Source organism: Chionomys nivalis, chromosome X (assembly GCF_950005125.1).
Source record: "Chionomys nivalis chromosome X, mChiNiv1.1, whole genome shotgun sequence".
NCBI lineage: Eukaryota > Metazoa > Chordata > Mammalia > Rodentia > Cricetidae > Chionomys > Chionomys nivalis.
The window spans coordinates 93017988-93038641 of NC_080112.1; the positions used below are offsets into that span (position 1 = coordinate 93017988).

Below are 20654 nucleotides of genomic sequence, written 5' to 3' on the forward strand. Positions count from 1 at the left end.
AGTAAATGCAGGTCTTTGGCAGACGGCACAGCTTCACAAGCCATGCCCAGTAAGGATGAGAAGTGAGGCTTGACCAACGTCTAGGACCAAACTTTGTGGTAAAAGCAGAGAGGAATTATGATATATATCAGTCGGGACCCAGAGTCCCTCCACATTTGGTAGATTCCAATAGTAGAGGACCAGAAAGTAAGTTTCTCCCATCTAAGTATGTCAATGAGGATAAATCATCCAACTCACTTTTCTTAACTTTTATCTATTTTTTTATTTAGTTTTATTATGTACTTGAATTTTAAGCTCTTATTTTTTCCTCTTTCGTTTTAGTCTCATGTATGTATGCACATATTATGTATGTCCAGGATGGCCTCAGATTCATTTTGTAGCTAAGGGTGACCATAAAAATTCTGATCCTTTGACCTCCAACTCCTAACTGCTGGAATTATAGGTATGAGCCACGGAGCCCCACATTGTGTGGTGCTGGGGAGCAACACAGGGCATGCTGGCCAAGTACTCTACTGATTAAGCAGCACCCTTAGCCACTCCTCTCTCTGGTACTTTCAAATCTTTCTTCTTCTTCTTCTTCTTCTTCTTCTTCTTCTTCTTCTTCTTCTTCTTCTTCTTCTTCTTCTTCTTCTTCTTCTTCTTCTTCCTCCTCCTCCTTCTTCTTCCTCTTCTTCTTCCTCTTCTTCCTCTTCTTCCTCTTCCTCCTCCTCCCCCTCCCCCTCCCCCTCCCCCTCCCCCTCCCCCTCCCCCTCCTCCTCCTCCTCCTCCTCCTCCTCCTCCTCCTCCTCCTCCTCCTCTTCTTCTTCTTCTTCTTCTTCTTCTTCTTCTTCTTCTTCTTCTTCTTCTTCTTCTTCTTCTTCTTCTTCTTCTCCTTCTTCTTCTTCTTCTTCTTCTTCTTCTTTCCCTTTTCATGCCATCTTTTTTTTCATGTTAACACTGTCCTTTACAAAAAATTATTTTATTGTTATTTTTTTTGTGTGAGTGTTAATGACCTGGACCCCATTATGTGTGGCCCAGCTGCCCTGACCCCACGTTAGCTGTTGGCTTTTTAGTTTGTTATTTTCTCCTTTTATGTTTTACTGCTATTGGTGATAAGAGCTATTAAAAATTTTACTTATTTTATTTATTTTTATTTACCTCTATTATTGTTTTCTGTGGGTGGGTATTTTACCCACATGTGTGTCTGTGTACCATGTGCAGGCCTGGTGCTGAAAGAAGCAAAGAACTGGAGTTATAGATGGTTGGAAATCATATCTTAGTACTCTGGAAAAACAGCCAGTGTTGTTAACTGCAAAGCCCTGTTAGTGGTCTTTATTATATTGATGTATCTGTTTTATGATGTTTCTGGGGCCTGTTTCCTTCTCTGTGAGCAGTACTGGGGATTGAGCACTCCTTAGGAGAAAAAAAAACTCATCTAAAATAGAAAAATCTTTCACAATAAATTATCAAAATCTTAGAAAAGACTACACAGGAAATAGAAAATAAACAAGACCACATGAGCCCTCCAGAAGTTCAGAACTCTTCAGGAACCACACATATTGAAATAGATATTTTGGAAATGACCTATGATTGCAAAGAGGATACAAATGAACACTTGGAAGTTAAGGAAGATGTTAGAAGGTATGAAAAAGTAAGTCAATAAAAAAAGAGATTCTGAAAAAGGACAAATATAAATCAGGGAAATAAAATATTGAATAAGGGGCTGAGATATAGCTCAATTAGTAGTGCTTACCTAGAATGTATAAGCCCTGTGTTCAACCCCCTAGATCACAAAAAGCCTCGTGTAATGACACACATCTATGATCTCTGCATTTGTGAGGTGGCAGTGGGAGAATCAGGAGTCAAAGATCGACTTGGATTACATGGTACATTTGAGGCTAGCCTGTGATACACAGGATGCCAACTGCAAAAATAAGTCAAATAAAGCATTCAGTTGAAGCTCTCACCTAGATCAAGTGGAAGAGAGAAGACCAGGTAATAAAAACTAGTTTAATGAATTATCAAATTTAGAAGTAAAGAAACAATAAGAAATTATAAACAACATACAAGAGATCTATGGAACACCAAATACCAAATTTATGGTAATTGCCATAACTGAAAGTGCTTAACCAATGACTAATGACATAGAAAATCTATGAGTGAAATACAAGAAAATTTCCCAAACTATTTTTAGTGTCTTATTCATTAATTTATTTAGAGTGTAATTCTATATATGCACACATGTGTAGAGGTTAGAAGAGGAGTTCAGATGATCTCCTCTATAACTCTTTTCTGTATTCCTTTGAGACAAGTTCTCTCCCAGAACCTGGAGACCATATTTCTTTTCTTGGCTGGTAGCCAGCAAGGCCCAACAAAAAATCTTTTTGCTCCCCCTCACAATGCTGGGGCTCCAGAAACAGGCAAGAAGATATCAACTCGAGCCCTCATGGTTGTGTGGCAAACATTCTTAGCCACTGAGTCATATTTCCAGCCCATTCCTGCATCTTTATAATGATGTTTATATTGAGGTAGAAGAGGAAAAATACCAAGTCACTCATACAGGTAAGCCCATATTTCTCAGCAAAAATTCTTTGGGCCAGAAGGGCATGGGATGGTGTATTTCTGGTCCTGAAAGAAAATCAATGCCAACCTTGCAAACATTGTCCAGAAAAGTTATATCTCAGAATAAAATAAATAATAAAGGTATTCCAAGGTGAGAAAAGACTAAAGCAACTCTTGACCACTAAACCAACACTATAGAAGATACTTGAATGAATTTTTCATATAAAGACGTAAAAAGCAAACAATAAAAGGACACAGTAAAGTAACCAAAAAAAAAAAAAAAAAAACTAGACAGAAAGACAGAGACTGGAAAGAATCAAGCAGGATTAACTGAGTAAATCACTATGCCTGGAAGAGGAATACAGAGGAAAAAAATAAACAAAACTTCAAAATAAGGATAAGAAAAGGAGTGAGAAGACAGGAATTAAGAGAGACCTTTAGATGTAATTCTGAATGTAAATACTCTTCATTTTCAATTAAAAGACACAGATCAGATGGTTGATTTAGTAATCAAGACCCAACAATAGGCTGGCAGGAAGTAATTTATCTCATCGGGATCTGCATGAAAGTGAAAGTACGGAAAAAACTACAGTCCAAGCAAATGGGACCCAAAAAGAAACAGAAGCAACTACACTCAAATCTGAAAAAGTTAGGCTTCAAGACAAAATGAGAAGAGAAAAAGAGTCACAGCCTATTAACAGAGAGAGCAATCCAAGAAGATACAATGATTAGGTTATGTGTGCTTGTGCATGCCCATGAGCAGTAAACATCATAGAACTAAACTTTATAAGTCAAAATCTACAGCACATAAATGGAGAAGTAGCCTGTGATGCAATAATGGTGGAGGACTTCAGTTTCCAACTCTCACTAACAAATAAGTCAGCCAAAAACATTACCAAAGAAATACCAGAGTTTCATTAACTCTGGAGGTGTGTGGCTGGAGAGATATCTCAGCAGTTAAGAGTACATGCTGCTTATCCTAGTTAGGATTTCTATTGCAGTAATGGAACACCATGACCAAAAGGCAAGTTGGAGAGGAAAAGGTTTATTTGGCATACATTTTCATATCTATGTTCATCAGTGAAAAAAGTCAGGACAGGAACTCACACAGGGCAGGAACCTGGAGGCAGGGGCTGATTCAGAGGCCATAGAGGGGTGCTGCATACTGACTTGGTCCTCATGGCTTGCTTAGCCTGCTTTCTTATATATCCCAGGACCACCAGCCCAGGGATGGCACTACCCACAACAGAGTAGGCTCTCCCCCAATCAATTACTATTTAAGAAAATGCTCTACAGGCTTGTCTGTAACCCAACCTTATGGATATATTTCCTTAATTAAGGTTCCTGCATCTCAGATGACTTTTACTTATGTCAAGTTGACATAAAGCTATCTAGCATATCCCTCTTCCAGAGGACCAGAGTTCTGTTCCTGTTGACTGAAGTTTCTGTCCCACCCAGTCCTGCAGCCATTAAGTTTCAAAGAGTCACATAGAGGTCTACATTAATTATAAACTGATTGGCCCATTAGCTCAGGCTTCTTATTAACTAATTCTTATAAATTACATTAGCCCATAATTCTTGTCTGAGTTAGCCATGTGGCTTGGTACCTTTTTCAGCAAGGCAGTCACATCTTGCTTCCTCTGTAGCTGGGTCACAACTGCAGACTGAGTTTTCCTATTCCCAGAATTCTCCTGTTCTTGTTGCCCCACCTCTACTTCCTGCCTGATTGTTCTGCCTATACTTCTTGCTTGGCTACTGGCCAATCAGTATTTTATTAAAATACGATTGACAGGGTACAAACCATTGTCCCACAGCATTTCCCCCATTTTTTTAAAAAAACAAGAACTCTGAATCTAATATCCTTTAGGAGGCAGAGGCAGGCAGATCTCTGTGAGTTCAAGGACAGCCTGGTTTACAGAGTGAGTTCCAGGACAGCCAAAGATACATAGAAAAACCCTGTCTCAAAAAGCCAAAAATTAAAAGTAAAAATAAAAGAAATACAATTTAAAGTAAAGCTACATAAAGATGGTAAATACACAGAGTCTGGATACTGTATGTTATTATGTTGTCTTTGAATTGCTTGACAGCTGAGGAAGAAGTAACAGCTGCTAAAAGGCATTTGAATATAAATGCTGCTGGATTAATAAAACGTAAATATTTTGAAAATACCTTGACTTCAAAATTGAAGTCAAAAGGTATGTTACTTTGCTTTTGTTTCCACAGGAAATGAGAGGCTATGGATTTATTCTGGGTTAAGAAAAATCAGGTTTGATCAAGGAAGACACCCTGAGAAATCTGTGATAGGAGCGGATGGCCCAGATGTCTGAGTTCTACATCTAGAACAGTATCAAGACTGCTGGCTGAGATGATCAAGCCTCACAGGATACTCCAGTCATGACTTGATTATAATTCTAAATTGTCTGTAGGTCCCCATAAGATTATCAGTGCCCCCAATCAGCAGGAAGTATTCTGGAAAACTACACCCACATTCTCAAAAAATTGACTATGTATATTTTCCTTTGTTTAGAATGTTTGTTACAAGTTGTTATGGATAATGGTCAGGGAAAGAGCTAAGCAAAGGATATTAGATTCAGAGTTCTTATTTAAAAGGGGGGAGTGCTGTGGGACAATGATTTGTACCCTGTCAATCGTATTTTAATAAAATGCTGATTGGACAGTAGCTAAGCAGGAGTATAGGCAGGGGGACCAGGTAGGAAGTAGAGGTGAGGCAATGAGAATGCTGGGAAGAGGTAAGTGCAGTCTGCAGTCCTGACCCAGATGCAGAAGAAGCAAGATGTGACTGCCTCGCCGAATAAGGCACCAAGCCACGTGGCTAACATAGACAAGAATAATGAGCTAATATAAGATTTAAGAGTTAATAAGAAGTCTGAGATACCAGGCCAATCAGTTAATAACTAATGTAGACCATTGTGTGATTTCTTTGGGACTTAATGACTGCAGGAACCAGGCAGGACAGAAAATCTCGGTCAACATGTTCCTAATACCATGTCAGGCTGTTCAAAACTGCTTGTAACTCCAGCTCCAGGGATTCTAATGCCATCTTCCCACACTGTACTCAAGAGCTCAAACCCATATACAGACACATACATATACACATAATTTAAAAATAAAAATAAATACTATAGGTCAAATTGACTTAATAGTCATCTACAGAAGATTCTGTCTAGTAGCTGTTTCTTGCCACACCCTAGCCACAAAACTAAATTACAGTCCAAGTAAATAAAATTAGAGGCAAGGATATCATTGAAATCTAGAGGATCATTACAGGCTATTTGACAAATTGTATGCCACAAATTGGAACATCTAAGAGAAATGGACAAATTTTTAGGTAAGTATGACCTTCCAAAATTGAACTAAATGGATTGAATACAGTACAAATTCAATGACAATAATGAACAATGAAATTGCAGCTATCATAAAAAGGAAAAAAGAAATCTACCTACAAAGGAAAGTCCAGTACTGGATGGATGCACAGGAAAAAAAAAACTAGTATCAACACTCCTCAAACTATTTCATAGCTGAGAAAGGACAAAACAAGCTTCCAAAGCCTTTCTATAAAGCTAGCATTCCACTCATAATAAAATTTGATCAAGACAAAAGAAAATGATAGCCTATGAAAAATAATAGGTGTAAAATCAGCAATTGTGTATCTATTAACTAAATGCAGCAACTGTATTAGTTATCTATTATGGTTTAACAAATGACCCCAAAACTTAGCCTTATAAATAGCACAAGCTATTATCTCTTTTATCCCCACTTTCATAGCTCAGGTTGATCTCATACTCTCTATATAATCCAGGGTTTGAACTTGCAACCTTTCTGTCTCAGTCTTTATAGAGTTAACTGAGTTAACTGTAGGCTGGGCATCAACACACACATGCGCACGCGCGCGCGCGCGCGCGCGCGCACACACACACACACACACTTTTTTAAAAATCCAGGTACTGGCAGTCAGAAATATGAGTATAATTAGTCTAAATCAGCCCATTGGAGTTTCTTACAAAGCTACAAACAAAATATTGGCTGGGGACTTTATCCTGTGACGGTTTAAAAGGAGCAGAATCTATGTCCAAGTTCACATTCTTGGTAGCATTCGATTTTTCAGAGGCTGTTGGACAGAAGACTCAGTTACTTGTTGGCTATTGGCCGTATTTCACCCTTCAGTTTCTTGCCACATAAGTTTCTCCATGTGAAAGTTCATACTGTATCAGCTGGATTCAGCAGAGAAAGTAAATGAGAGAGAGAGAGAGAGAGAGAGAGAGAGAGAGAGAGAGAGAGAGAGAGAACTAATCCTCAAATGGCAACTCCTTTCATGCTTTTTTCCATTTCCTTTTTTTCCCCTCTCAAGACTGGGGCTCTGACTGGCCTAGAAATTGCTCTATAGACCAGGCTAACCTCAGACTCAGAGAGATTTACCTGCCTCTGCCTTCTGAGTGCTGGAATCAAAAGCATGTGCACTATGCCTGACTGCTTTTACTTTTTCTAAATTCTTGCTATGGGAAAGTCACTAATTTCAACACCTACCCAGAGTGAGGACATTAATAACAGAGGTTAAGATCACTGGGAGCCACAGCTGAACAGTTTACCTTCAGCTCCTCCAATAATCACCATCTGATGCAAACATTTGCCCAATCCTCATGCCCCTCAAAATCTTCTGATTATCAGATCAGTTTAGAGCCCAGGAGTCTTATCATCTAAATGGGAATTTCTTCAGATATAGTTGCATTTGGAGACCCATAAAATGAAACAGACAAGCTGTCACCCCATGCAAAACAAAGAAAATTTCTCACAAATAATGGTGAATCAGCCCATCAAAATCCCAGCAAAATGCTTCAAAGACCTCGAAAGAACGGTACTCAACTTCATATGGAAAAGCAAAAAATTCAGGATAGCCAAAAAATGCTGTACAATAAAAGAACTTCTGGAGGCATCACAATCCCTGACTTCAAACTCTACTACAGAGCTACAGTACTGAAAAACAGCCTGGTATTGGCATAAGAACAGACAGGAGGACCAAGGGAACTGAATAAAAGACTCGGATATCAATCCACACATCTTCAAACACCTGATTTTTGATAAAGAAGCAAAAAATATCAAATGGAAAAAAGAAAGCATATTTAACAAGTGGTGCAGGCATAACTGGATATCAACATGTAGAAGAATGAAAATAGACCCATATTTATCACCATGCACAAAACTCAAGTCCAAATGAATCAAAGAACTCAGCATAAAGCCAGCCACACTAAACCTTATAGAAGAGAAAGTGAGAATACACTTGAATGCATTGGCACTGGAGACCACTTCCTAAATATAACCCCAACAGCACAGACACTGAGAGCAACAATTAATAAATGGGACCTCCTGAAATTGAGATACTTTTGTAAAGCAAAAGACACAGTCAATAAGACAAAACGACAGCCTACAGAATGGGAAAAGATCTTCACTAACCCCACATCAGACAGAAGTCTGGTATCCAAAATATACAAATAACTCAAGAAATTGGTCACCAAAAGAACACATAATCCCAAGTCCAAATGAATCAAAGAACTCAATATAAAGCCAGCCACACTAAACCTTATAGAAGAGAAAGTGGGATTAAAGGCATGTACCACCACTGCCCGACCCACAATCCCAGAGAATTTAGACAACAATGAGGACACTAAGAGAGACTTACATAGATCTAATCTACATGGGAAGTAGAAAGTAGAAAAAGACAAGCTCTCCTAAGTAAATTGGGATCATGGGGACCTTGTGGGAGGGTTGAAGTGGGGAAGGGAGAGGCAGGGAGGGGAGCAGAGAAAAATGTAGAACTCAATAAAAATCAATTAAAAAATAATGGTGAATCAGACAGAATAGGATAACTGCTAATGTACTAGAGGCATTCCTGTTCTTAATGGGATGCAATCAGATCCACATAGTAGTTTCTGGTCCATAGCAATTCTGAAATCCAACCATTCGAGCATTGTAAGTTCCTTAATTAGGTTTCATGGCTTGTGAATAATTTTCCATGGCAGTAGGCACAATTATCCAAGTTTTTGCTTCCATTCTCTGAATAGTCCTTTATTTTAAAATGAAAAAAAATAGCACGTGGCTGCAAATGTGTAGATCCCTCAGTCTATTTATTGCTAATAAGATTGTGATCTGTTTCTTTTTTTTTTTTTAAATTATAGATTTTTTATACTATGTATGTTTTCTTAGTTTCTTTTTTTAAATTCTTTTTTTTTATTCTTTTTTAATTAAAATTTCCAACTGCTCCCCGTTTCCCATTTCCCTCCCCTCCTCCCACACATTGCTCCCTCCCCCCACTCCCCTCCCCCATCCCCACTCCTCTTCTCCTCCCCCCAGTCCATTCCCCCTCCCTCTCGATACTGAAGAGCAGTCCAAATTCCCTGCCCTACAGGAAGACCAAGGTCCTCCCACTTCCATCCAGGCCCAGGAAGGTGAGCATCAAAACAGGCTAAGCTCCCACAAAGCCAGTTCATGTATTAGGATCGAAACCTAGTGCCATTGTCCTTGGCTTCTCATCAGCCTTCATTGTCCGCCATGTTCAGAGAGTCCAGTTTCAACCCATGCTTATTCAGTCCCAGTCCAGCTGGCCTTGAAGAGCTCCCAATAGATCAGTTCCACTGTCACAGTGGGTGGGTGCACGCCTCGTGGTCCTGATTTCCTTGGTCATGTTCTCCCTCCTTCTGCTCCTCATTTGGACCTTAAGAGCTCAGACCATTGCTCCAATTTGGGTCTCTGTCTCTCTCTCGATCTATCGCCAGTTGAAAGTTCCTGTGCCATTCTCCTTGGCCTCTCGTCAGCTCTCATTGTCCGCCACATTCCGAGAGTCCGGTTTTATCCCATGTTTTTTCAGTAGCAGTCCAGCTGACCTTGGTGAGCTCCCAATAGATCGGCCCCACTGTCTCAGTGGTTGGGTGCACCCCTCATGGTCCTGACTTCCTTGTTCATGTTCTCTCTCCTTCTGCTCCTCATTATAACCTTGGGAGCTCAGTCCGGTGCTCCAGTGTGGGTCTCTGGCTCTATCTCCATCCATCGCTAGATGAAGGTTCTATGGCGATATGCAAGATATTCATCAGTATGATTATAGGATAGGTTCATTTCAGGTTCCCTATCCTCAGGTGCCCCAATGAACTAACTGGGGACATTGCCCTGGGCATCTGGTAGCCATTCCAAGTTCAAGTCTCTTGCCACCCCTTAGGTGGCTCCCTTACCTAAGGTATGAGTTTCCCTGCTCCCCTATGTGATCTGTTTCTTTAGTGTTGCAATCTCTGTGGAATTTCTATGAGTCTCACTAAATTTTACTACAATAGACACATCATACTTGCAATTATCTTTAAAGATATATCTATTTATTTTTATGTGTTTGAAAGTTTTGTCTATATGTGTGCTACATATACCGCACATCTGCCTAGTACCTTGAATATCAGAAGAGGGCATCAGATTCCCTGGAGGTATGAATGGTTGTGAGCCACTTATAGTACTGAGGACCAAACTGGTACTGGTTTCTCTTCAAGAGCAGGATGTGCTTTTAGCCACTGAGCCATTGCTCCAGCCTTAACCTATAATTATCTTTAAAATAAACCATTTTCTACGCTGCAATTCTGCTAATCCAGCTCAAAGAAATGTCACTTGGTTTGGTGAGAGCCTTTATTGTTCAAGAAGAAGATTTGAGAATTGAGCACACATTTAATTGCTTCTGCAGGTCCTTGGTATTACTGAACAATATTTTCAGTTCTCAATATAGGTCATAAAATCTTTTTTCTGTGGATTATTTTTTGTGTGTGTACATGAAGCAATTTCTCTTTTATTTTTCTTTCCTCTTTCTTTCCTTCTTTCCTTTCTTCCTTCCTTTCTCTGTTTATTTTATTTCTTTTTCAGAGTCTTGCTGTGTAGCCCTGGTTGACCTGGGACTTGATATAAAGATGAGACTGATCTCAAACTCTTTATTTATTTATTTATGTATTTATTTATTTATTTATTTATTATTTTTAACAAACTAATGTATTTCTCAGAGACTAAAACCCTCTTGAGCAGCTTCCCAGGTGTACGCTGAGATCCAACTTCTCATGCTTCAAACTCAAACTCAAAGTACTGTGGGTCGAAGTAATGGATGCGGGGGTAACCGTCTTCACCACCGCTGCTGTAGCTCTTGCCATCAGGATGGAAGGCAACACTATTGATAGGTCCAAAGTGGCCCTTGACTCGCCCAAACTCCTCTTCAAAAGCCAGATGGAAGAACCTGGCTTCAAACTTGCCAATCCTGGTGGAGGTTGTGGTACATCCATGGCTTCCTGGCCACCTCCCTGCACCATGTGGTCATAGTTGGGAGACAGGGCAGCTGAGTTCACGGGACGTTCTGTTCGGAAAGTCTTCTGATGTTCAAGACTCGTGGAGTCAAAGAGCTTAGCTGTGTTGTCCTTGGGTACAGTGACAAACATGGTCATGTCTCTAGACAACTGGATGTCATTGATCTGCCGGGAGTGTTCCTTAACATTCACCAATACCTCCCCAGACTTGGCACTGTACTGGTTGAGCTCTCCTCTCTCATGGCCTGTGATGATGCACTCCCCCAAGGGTCCCCAAATGGCACTGGTGATCTTGGAGTCGTTGCAGGGGATCTTCATGTAGGGCTCATTGCTGTCGATCTGGCTTGGATCCCATAGATCAAAGAAGCTCACGAAACACTGGTACCCCATCTTCTTGTGGAGAACATGATGATGTTGCCCCTAAAGTCAAAGCCACAGGTGCGCATAGCTGAGTTGGTCTTCAGTAGAGCCAGCTGCTTCCCTGTTTCACAATCCCAGAGACGACAGCTGTTGTCAGTTGAGCCAGTGAGGACATGCTTGGTGTCCCAGGCAGCATCCACACACCACACAGCACCAGTGTGGCTCATGTAGGTGCCCAGCCTCTCGCCATTCACCGAGTACCACACATTGACGATAGGGTCTTTGGCCACGGTGAAGAGGAGGTCTCCTTCGCGGTTGTACTTGATCTGTGTGATGGACCGCTCATGGCCCTGCAGCAGGATGGGCTTCATCCCGGCGCTGACGCGAGGAGAGCTGATCTCAAACTCTTAATGACCCTGCTAAATCTGTCTCTTGAATGCTGGGATCACAACTGTGCATCACTGTATTAGTTGGGGTTCTACAGAAGAACAGAACTGGTAAAATGAATATGTATTAAACGGGGATTTATTTGATGGGATTGCCAGACTTGATGCATATATTAGTTACTTTTCTATGGCTGTGATGAAACAATTTATAGAAGGAAGGATTTATTTGGACTAATGGTCCCAGAGGGATAAGAGGAAGTATGGCAGCCAGAAGGCATGACGACTGGAAGAACAACTGAGAGTGCACACCTTCACCACCAGCAGGAAGCAGAGTGGGTGCACCAGGAATGGCTCATGGCTTTGAAACCTCAAAATCGGCTCCAGTGACATGCTTTCACCAACAAGGCCACTCCTCGTAAGCCACCAGAAACCTGGAGAGCAAGTTTTCAGATGCCCAGTGGTTAGTCCAATGTCTTCACACTGGAGAGGTTTAAGACACAGTAGCTGCCAAGTCCATGAAGTTGAATGTCTCAGTGGCCCTGGACTGGCCCTGAAGGGCTGGTTGAATGATGTCTGGCAAGATCTTTAGTTACTAATTGAATTCTGAAAAAAAAATGTGTTCTGGTAGGAGTAAAAGAATGTAGCGGCTGCAGTGGCGGCCATGACAGGATACTCAAAAAGTCACCAGCAAAATGTTAAAAAAATAAATCAAAAACAAAGCTTTTCCCTTAGACCTCTGTTGTTTTATCTTTGGCACAGTTGTTTCACATTAATCTACTGCTATTTCAGCCAGCAATTGCAACTCTGCAGTTACTGGCCTGCTTCTCTCCTGGCCACTCAGGAATTCCTTGCAGGAATTCTGTTCCTACAGGCACTGGTTCTGTTGCTACTGCTAAAGGTAGCATTAACTAAATCTCTATCATTCTATTTATAAATAAGACTCAAGATTCAAAGGCCTTTTAGAAAACCTGCTAGCTCAGAGAGGCTGGGTTGAAGCTAACCTCTCCTTGCTGGCTTCTGAAAGATCCATGCTTCTGCTTTGCCAAACCAGAAAAACCTGTGCCACTCCAAATCCCTCCCTATTACTTCCGGTGCATCTCTTTATCTCTTCCAGGTGTCCTCTGATGCTCTATGATTATGTTCTGTCAGTTAGTTGCTAACTCAGCCTCCTGACCCAAGGTTAATTTTATTTAATCAACGCAAATTCAAATTCAGGGTTTAAAGTGGAATGGACTATACCCCAACAGATGTCTTTTAATCCAGGTCATGGAAAGTACCACCCACATTAAGGATGAGTCCTTCCACTTCAAATAAGCTGATCAAGAAACTCCCTTAGAAGTATGCCTGGCAGTTTATCTCTTAGTAGATTCAAGATGCAAAGAAGCTGAAAAACAGATCAACTATCACAATGACCATGGCTACAGGAAGCTAGTTAGTTCTTCAGTATCTTTTACTCCCTGGATCAATTTTTGGTTCCATTACACTTAAAAATTTTCCTCTTGTGACTGGAGATGTGACTCAGTTGGCAGAGAGAGTCCTTGCCTATTATACACAAGGCCCTGGGTACAATCTTTTGCATAGCATGAACTGGGCATGCCAATACATTGTTCAGATGGTGGATGGGGGCAGATGAGAAGTGTGAGATCATCCTTGAACTTGAAAGTGAAAGATTGAAAGACAGAATATTTCCAATGAGCAAAGATTTCAATGAGCAACCAGGCAACTTGACTAAATGACCAGAAAATCAAACGCAAAATTTGAAGAAGCAAAGGAAAAAGACCATGGGAAAGAGATGAAATTGAAGAAAAAAAATTAATAAAACCACAACATTAAAAAGTCCTCCATTCTTTATTTCAGAAAGTGGCAATCCTCTAGTGGGGAGTCAACAAAGCATGGCACATCAATTTGAGGCAGTACCAAGTTCCTCCACCTACATTAAGGCTGCGTGAGGCAACCCAGCATGGGGAATAGGCTCCCGAAATCCAGCTTAAGCTCCAGGAACAGGTTCTTGTTGTCAGGGTTTCTGTCCTGACTGGTCTCTGCAATCATTAAGTCCCCCCAAAATCACACAGAGGTCTACATTAGTTATAAACTGATTGGCCCATTAGGTCAGGCTTCTTATTAACTCTTATAACTTATATTAGCCCATTATTTTTGTCTATGTTAGCCACATGGCTCGATACCTTTTTGAGCAAGGCAGTCAGTCAGTCACATCTTGTTTCTTCTGTGGATGGATCAGGACTCCAGAGGAATGGGCTTTCCTCTTCCCAGAATTCTCCTGTTCTCATTGACGCTCCTCTACTTCCTGTACTTCCTGCCTGGCTACTGGCCAATCAGCGTGTATTTAAAATATAATTGACAGAATATAGATATTTGTCCCATACCAGGTCCTGATCCCACTGTTATGGGCCCCATGAACAGACCAAGCTATACAACTGTCACCCACATCCAGAAGACCTAGGACGATCCCTTGCAGGCTCCCTAGCTGTTTGGTCCAGAGTCTGTGAGATCCCACAAGCTCAGGTCATTGTTTCTGTGGAATCCTGACCCCCCCCCCCCCATCATGACCTTAAGGGCCCCAGCTCCTACAATTCCTCCTCCCTTTCAACAGGACTTTTGGCATTCGGCCCAGTGCTTGGTTGTGGAGCTCTGCATAGGCTTCCATCAGTTACTGGATAGAGAATTTCTAATGACAATTAGGGTAGTCACTAATGTGATTACAGGAGATGGCCAATTCAGGTACTCTTTCCACTGTTGCTGGTGCTGGGATCAGATTTGTGGATTCCTGGGAGTTTTCCTGGCACCACAACCCTGAAATAGTACCCCTATCAAGACCTCTCTCTTTCTCTCTCTCCCTCTCTCTTTCTCTTTGGTTTTTCGAGATAGTATTTCTCTGTAGTTTTGGAGCCTGTCCTAAATCTAACCCTTGTAGACCAGGCTGGCCTCGAAATAACAAATATCCACGCCCCTCTGCCTCCCACCTGGCTAAGGCATCTATCTCTTTCATTACACTTCCCAGTCAGCCAGCCCAAACAGGTCCTTCATGTTCCCATCCCCCTCTCCCCACACCCTCCATTTACCCAGGAGACCAGGAGATCTCTTCTATTTCTCATTCTCAGGGAACTGTGGTGGGTATATAAAATAAATGAAAAAAATAATTAATAAAAAACCAAAAAAACAAAAATAAGGTAACAAAATATATATACACTTATTTCTTATTCACAACCTCAGCCCTCCCCAACTTCTGTAAGTAATCACCTTCGATAAGAGTCTTTCCTTCCTTCCAATGTTTCAGTTTTAAATACTAACACTTATAAAGATACTATCTTGTACTCTCATTTAACACAAAATGTCCATTGCTATGTCTATATTGTTGGGAGTGTTGTTGTTGTTGTTGTTTTATCATAAAAGTTTGCCCAGAAAATAATTCTCCACTCAATTTCTCACTCTTCTCTCCCCCTTCACTTTAAATGAGCAGAGGGAAGAAAGTAGTATCTTCTAAAGCTGATTTGAAATCCAAATTTATTAAACATGTGCTTTGCTATCCACGACTGTGTCCCTGAACTCATGTTTCCAGATAATAAGCACCCCTTTTCTCTGGTGTTTAATCACATATTCTCCATCGATTTGCTCAATATGGTTTACTATCGCTAGCATGATCTTTTACCAGTCTTCCAGTATTCACAATTTGGAGACTTCAAAGCGGCTCCCACTTTCTCATGTATTTATAAACAAGGCCGTACTGTCTAGTACCCAACTCTTTAGAACTATTACTATTTATGTGTAACAAATTAGTCTCAAATTTAGACACATGAAATAGTAGTGTTGAAAATGTTTTGCTTTCTGTACTTTAAGATTCCATTGACAGTTCAGGTAGATTTCTGGATCTTCTACAAGCTACAGAGTGGTCTCACGGTTCAAATGGGGAAGCATTTGTTTGCAAACTTGTGCCTGTAGCTCATAGGACAGTTTCTTCAAGCTTTTGGATTGATAGTCTCAGGGAGGAGTGAGACAAAAATACTTGAAGAAATAACAGCCCCAAATTTGATCACAGTTATAAAACTACAGGTACAAAAAAGCTCATATAACCCCAAGCACAACAAATCGAAAGGTAACGATACCAAGCACATCATCATCAAATTGCTCAACACCAGGAATAAAGCGAAAATCTCCAACATGGAAAAAAAAAGCATTCTATACAGAAAAACAAAAATAAGGATAATAACAGATTTTTATCAGAAATAATACAAACAAAAAGACCTTTAAAAGTAACTCATTTAAAGTGTTGAAAGATTGTCTACTTACAGTTCCTACCAAGTTGAAATATCTTTCAAAAAAATAAAAGTAGAGGATTACAGGTCTTCTCCTTCAGGGGAGGTAGAGAAGATACCCCCTAACCCCTCACAAATACACTCTTCCTACTATATGCAGCCAGAAGCCCTGCGAATTTTATATAAAACAAACAAACTTAAGAAGTTTCAGAAAAATAGAGACAACACACTGGCTATGACCTTAAGAACGCAACGAACCACGTGGTGGCAAGTTACCTTACTTTTCCTTGGCCTCAAGTATCTCATAATTGAAGCTGAGGAAGCCAGAAACTCCGAGAAGATAACAGGGAACAATTCTGGTCTCTCTAGCAAGAGGATCAGAAAAATGGGCAGCCTAGCAAGACAGACCACTTTCATACGTTAGCCCTCCAAATTCAGCGCTACTGGAAAATCTATTGTCTAGCGCCCACCATCATCTGTGGCTGATGCCTTGCAGGGTGGAGGGCTGTCTTAGGGTTTCTGCTGCTGCAGGAAAACACCCTGACTAAAAAGCAAATTGAAGAGGAAAGGATTTATTTAGCTTCCATTTCCACATTGCTGTTCATCACTGAAGGAAGTCAAGGAACTCAAGCAAGACAGAAACCTGAACTGGAGGCAGGAGCTGATGTAGAGGCCATGGGGGAGCACTTGCTCCTCATAGCTTGCTCAGTCTGCTTTCTTATAGAACCTAGGACCATCAGCCCAAGGATGGCACCACCCACAATGGGCTGGGCCCTCCTGCACTGATCACTAATTGAGAACACGCCTTACAGCTGCCTCTCATGGAGGCATTTCCTCAGCCGAGGCTCCTTCCTCTCTGATGACTCCAGCTTGGGTCAAGCGGATGCACAAAACCAGTTACAGAGACCTTTAATCTAGGCTCACTGGACAACAATGAAGTTCCACAATCCACACTGCCAAGGAGGTCTCAGAACAGCCGCCTGGGACTTCCACCACTGCTAGTTTATAGCAACACCCTCCACATTGTCAGTGGAAACCATACGAAACGTCTGAGTTTCTACCCTAGCAACATGGCAGAGGTACTATGCCCCTTGCCTTTCCCAGGTGTGAATAATATCAAAGGAAACTTAATCAAAGAGTCAAGATGCTGATAAATGGTAATAAAACTACCGTCACTTACCATGTCAATAGCAAGTCATTCTTATTTTTCTCAGCCAGAGAATATAAATAGAGGCCTGGTAGAGATCGGAACTTCGCATTTCCACCTGTACCTAATGAGTAATCCCTGTTCTTGATTGTCAACAGAGGTTGAATGGGGAACAGAAAACAGCATTCCCACACAACAGTAATATGAATGTACATGAGTCATTGATTCTTGAAAGAAGTCAGTGAAAACAGGGGCTTAAATAATACCTGGTAGAACATAATGCCTTAAATAATCAGATTTCAAACAAAAACCATGTGTCATGCTAAGAGTTAGGAAGATCTCAAATTAAGTGCAAAAATAAGTCAATAAATACCAACACCAAGATGATAGATATATCATCTACAAAACACACCTGCACCTGAGGATCAGGGAACATTGCAGAAGAGAGAGCTAAAAGATTTTAAGAAGCAGAGGACAGTTGAAGAGCCATGGGGAGTTTCCTGTGAGATTATATGTCCTAGTAACATCCGAAGCTATACCTATAAGTTCTCACCAATAAGACTGCCCAAACACGAGCTGTGTAAGGATGACATTAGTGGATGGGGAGATCCACAAAGAACTACAGGCAACCTAGAAAGCTGGGAGGAGAGGTGGTCTTCCCCAGGGAAGAGCACACCAGTGTCAAATGGTCAGCCTGGAAATCATATATACAAGTAGCATTATACAGACTCAACAGGTTATATTTAAGAATATATATGTATACATTTATACATACATGCATGCAATAAGAATTAGCGGAAAGAGAGGTCATGAGGGCCAGGTGTGGTGGCACAAGCCTTTTGTTCCAGGACTCCAGTGGCAGAGGCAGATGGACCTCTGTGAGTTTGAGAAGAGCCTGGTCTAAAAACATGACACCTTGAATTTGAAGGCGAGCAGGGAGGGATATATGAGAGAGTTTGAAGGGAGTAAAGGCATGGGGAAAATGATCTTAAAAAATTACAGTCTCAAACATAAAAACATTGTGACTGGAGAATTAGAAAAAAGATGTCACATATCAGAATGATCTGATAAAGACTTTAAAACCTTTATCATACAATGTTTCAATAAATAATTACAGACCTGAGTACAAGTATAAAAATCAGATATTCTCAGAAAAGAAGCAAAGATACAAAGCAGATCCAAGTGCCAATATTGAATTCAAAGATCTCAAAGGCAAGTTAAACATCTTAAAGAATGGGTTCAGTAGCAGAGTGGAGAGGAAGAAAAAAAGAATTTTGTTATTTTGCTCTGAGTTCACCAATCAGAACAAAAATAACAAAAATGAACCAACCTGAATGACGGAGAGAACAGAGACTGGAAAAAAAAATAGACAGAGCCAATTGCCCGATAATAGAGATTCAGCACACATGAAACAGACACTGATGAAATTTCTAGGAGAAATAGGCAGTTCTACGTCTAATTAAATATTTCAATAACTCTTCTCAATAATTCACGAGTCAAGAAGACAGGAAATCAGTAAGGACATAGTTTACTCAACAGCACCATCCGTCAACTGAGCGTAATTGACACAGAACGCTCTATCTAAGAAGAGCATAGCCAACATCTCTTACAAATACACACAGGGTATTTACTGAGATAGACCACATTCGGGGCCACAAATTAATTTTCAGTAATTTATGAAGGTTCAAATTATAAAATGTGTATTTTCTGACCACTTTGGCATTATTTAGTACGTTTGTAACAAATAGGCACTTAGAAAAACCTTTACATCTTTGAAAACTGAATAACCTTTTAAATAACTAATGGGTCAAAGAAGAAGTCAAGGAAACTAGAAAATATTTTGAATAGAATGAAAATGAAAACATAACATATAAAAATAGATAGACTATTACCACAGCAGTATTAAGGACACAACATTTATGCAGAAAGAGGATAAGTACAAATCCATGACATCAACAGGGGAGCTTACTTTGTCCATCCATATCCATAATGTCAGCACTCAGGAGGCTGATGTACAAGAATTGAGAGTTCAAATCCAGCCTGGTTACTGAGTGAGACCCTATCTCAAAAATAAACAAACATCACAAAAAAAAAAACCAAAAGAGAGAAAAAGAGAAACAGAAATTTCTTAAGAAAATACATATAATTAAATTTTGTTTTTTGACAAAGCCATGTAGCCCAGCATGGCCTCAAGGTAACTATATCACTTAGTCTAGCTTTGAACTCTTGATCCTTCTGCCTCTACCTCTTGAGTGCAGGTATTATAGGCATGCCCCACTATACCTGGCTATCATTAATTTTGAGGGTCCAATTGAGAGTTATGTTATAACATGAAGGCATATTATGAATCTTTAGAAAATAAAACAAAAGCTCATAAGATATGCACAAAACAAAAAAAATTGATAATATATCACTGCATGTAATAATATGCCACCACTTGCAGTCATCACAAAAAGTAGAAATAAAACTAGCATATAGTCTAGCCACACAACTCCTCAGTGTCTAATTGATGGAAATGCAGTCCCCATACTACACAAATACTACACAGCCAAGAGAAGAAATCTAACTAGGTGTCCATTAGCAGGTAAGTGGATAAAATAAGTGGTACCTTGAAGGAGAGGTAGCTCAGCAGTTAAGACCACTGGCTGCTTACAGAGGAACCAAGTTTGATTCCCACCACCTGCATGGTGGATAACAACCATCTGTAACTGCAGTTCCAGGGGATCTTATGCCCTTTCCTGGGCTTTGTGGACATCGAGCAAACACATAATGCACAGACCTACATTCAGGCAAAATACCCATACACATAAAATAAAACTACATCTAAAAAATTTAAAAGGACATATGGTACATGCCTACAATGATAATTCATTTGGCTATAGGAAAAATGAAATGATGTCACTTAGAGGGAAGTGGATGGACTGGAAAATCATTATGTTAAGTAAAATATGCCAGATTCCAAAAGACAAATGTCAAATGCTTTCTCTAACATGTAGTTTGTAGATTAAACTAATATACACATACACATGCACAGTTGGAAGTAGACCAGGGACTATTCGCAGAGAGGAAGAGAACTAGTAGGAAAGGGTAGCTTAAAGCAAGAGCAGATGATGGGGTGGCTAACGTGAGCAAAGTACATGATCTACATGTGTGAAGATGCCATAATAAAACTCACTATTTTGTATGGTGATTTAAAAATTAAAGGTAAAGTCATTTAAAATATTTAAAGCAAGAGAAATGCTATGGGCAGTTACAAAGGCCATGGCTTTTTAGGGTTCTGGATTTGTTGGCCAGCACTCATTGCCTTGTTTGAAGGTGCTCTCCCAAAATGGAACTTTACATCCTGTGGGTACATGCCCAAGAGTGCTATTGCTGGGTCTTGAGGTAGATTGAGTCCCAATTTTCTGAGAAACCGCTATACTGATTTCAAAAGCAGCTGCACAAAGTTTGCACTCCCATCAGCAACGGAAGAGTGTTCCCCTTACCCCATATCCTCTCCAGCATAAGTTGTCATCAGTGTTTTTGATCTTGGCCATTCTTACAAATGTAAGATGAAATCTCCGAGTTGTTTTGATTTGCATTTCTCTGATGGTTAAGGATGATGAACATTTCCTTA

General features: G+C 40.4%; 1 pseudogene; it reads right to left on the minus strand.

Moving 5' to 3' along the window:
* Window positions 1–10597: 10597 nt before the first annotated feature.
* Window positions 10598–11617, minus strand: LOC130867993 (eukaryotic translation initiation factor 3 subunit I-like; annotated as a pseudogene).
* Window positions 11618–20654: the final 9037 nt, after the last annotated feature.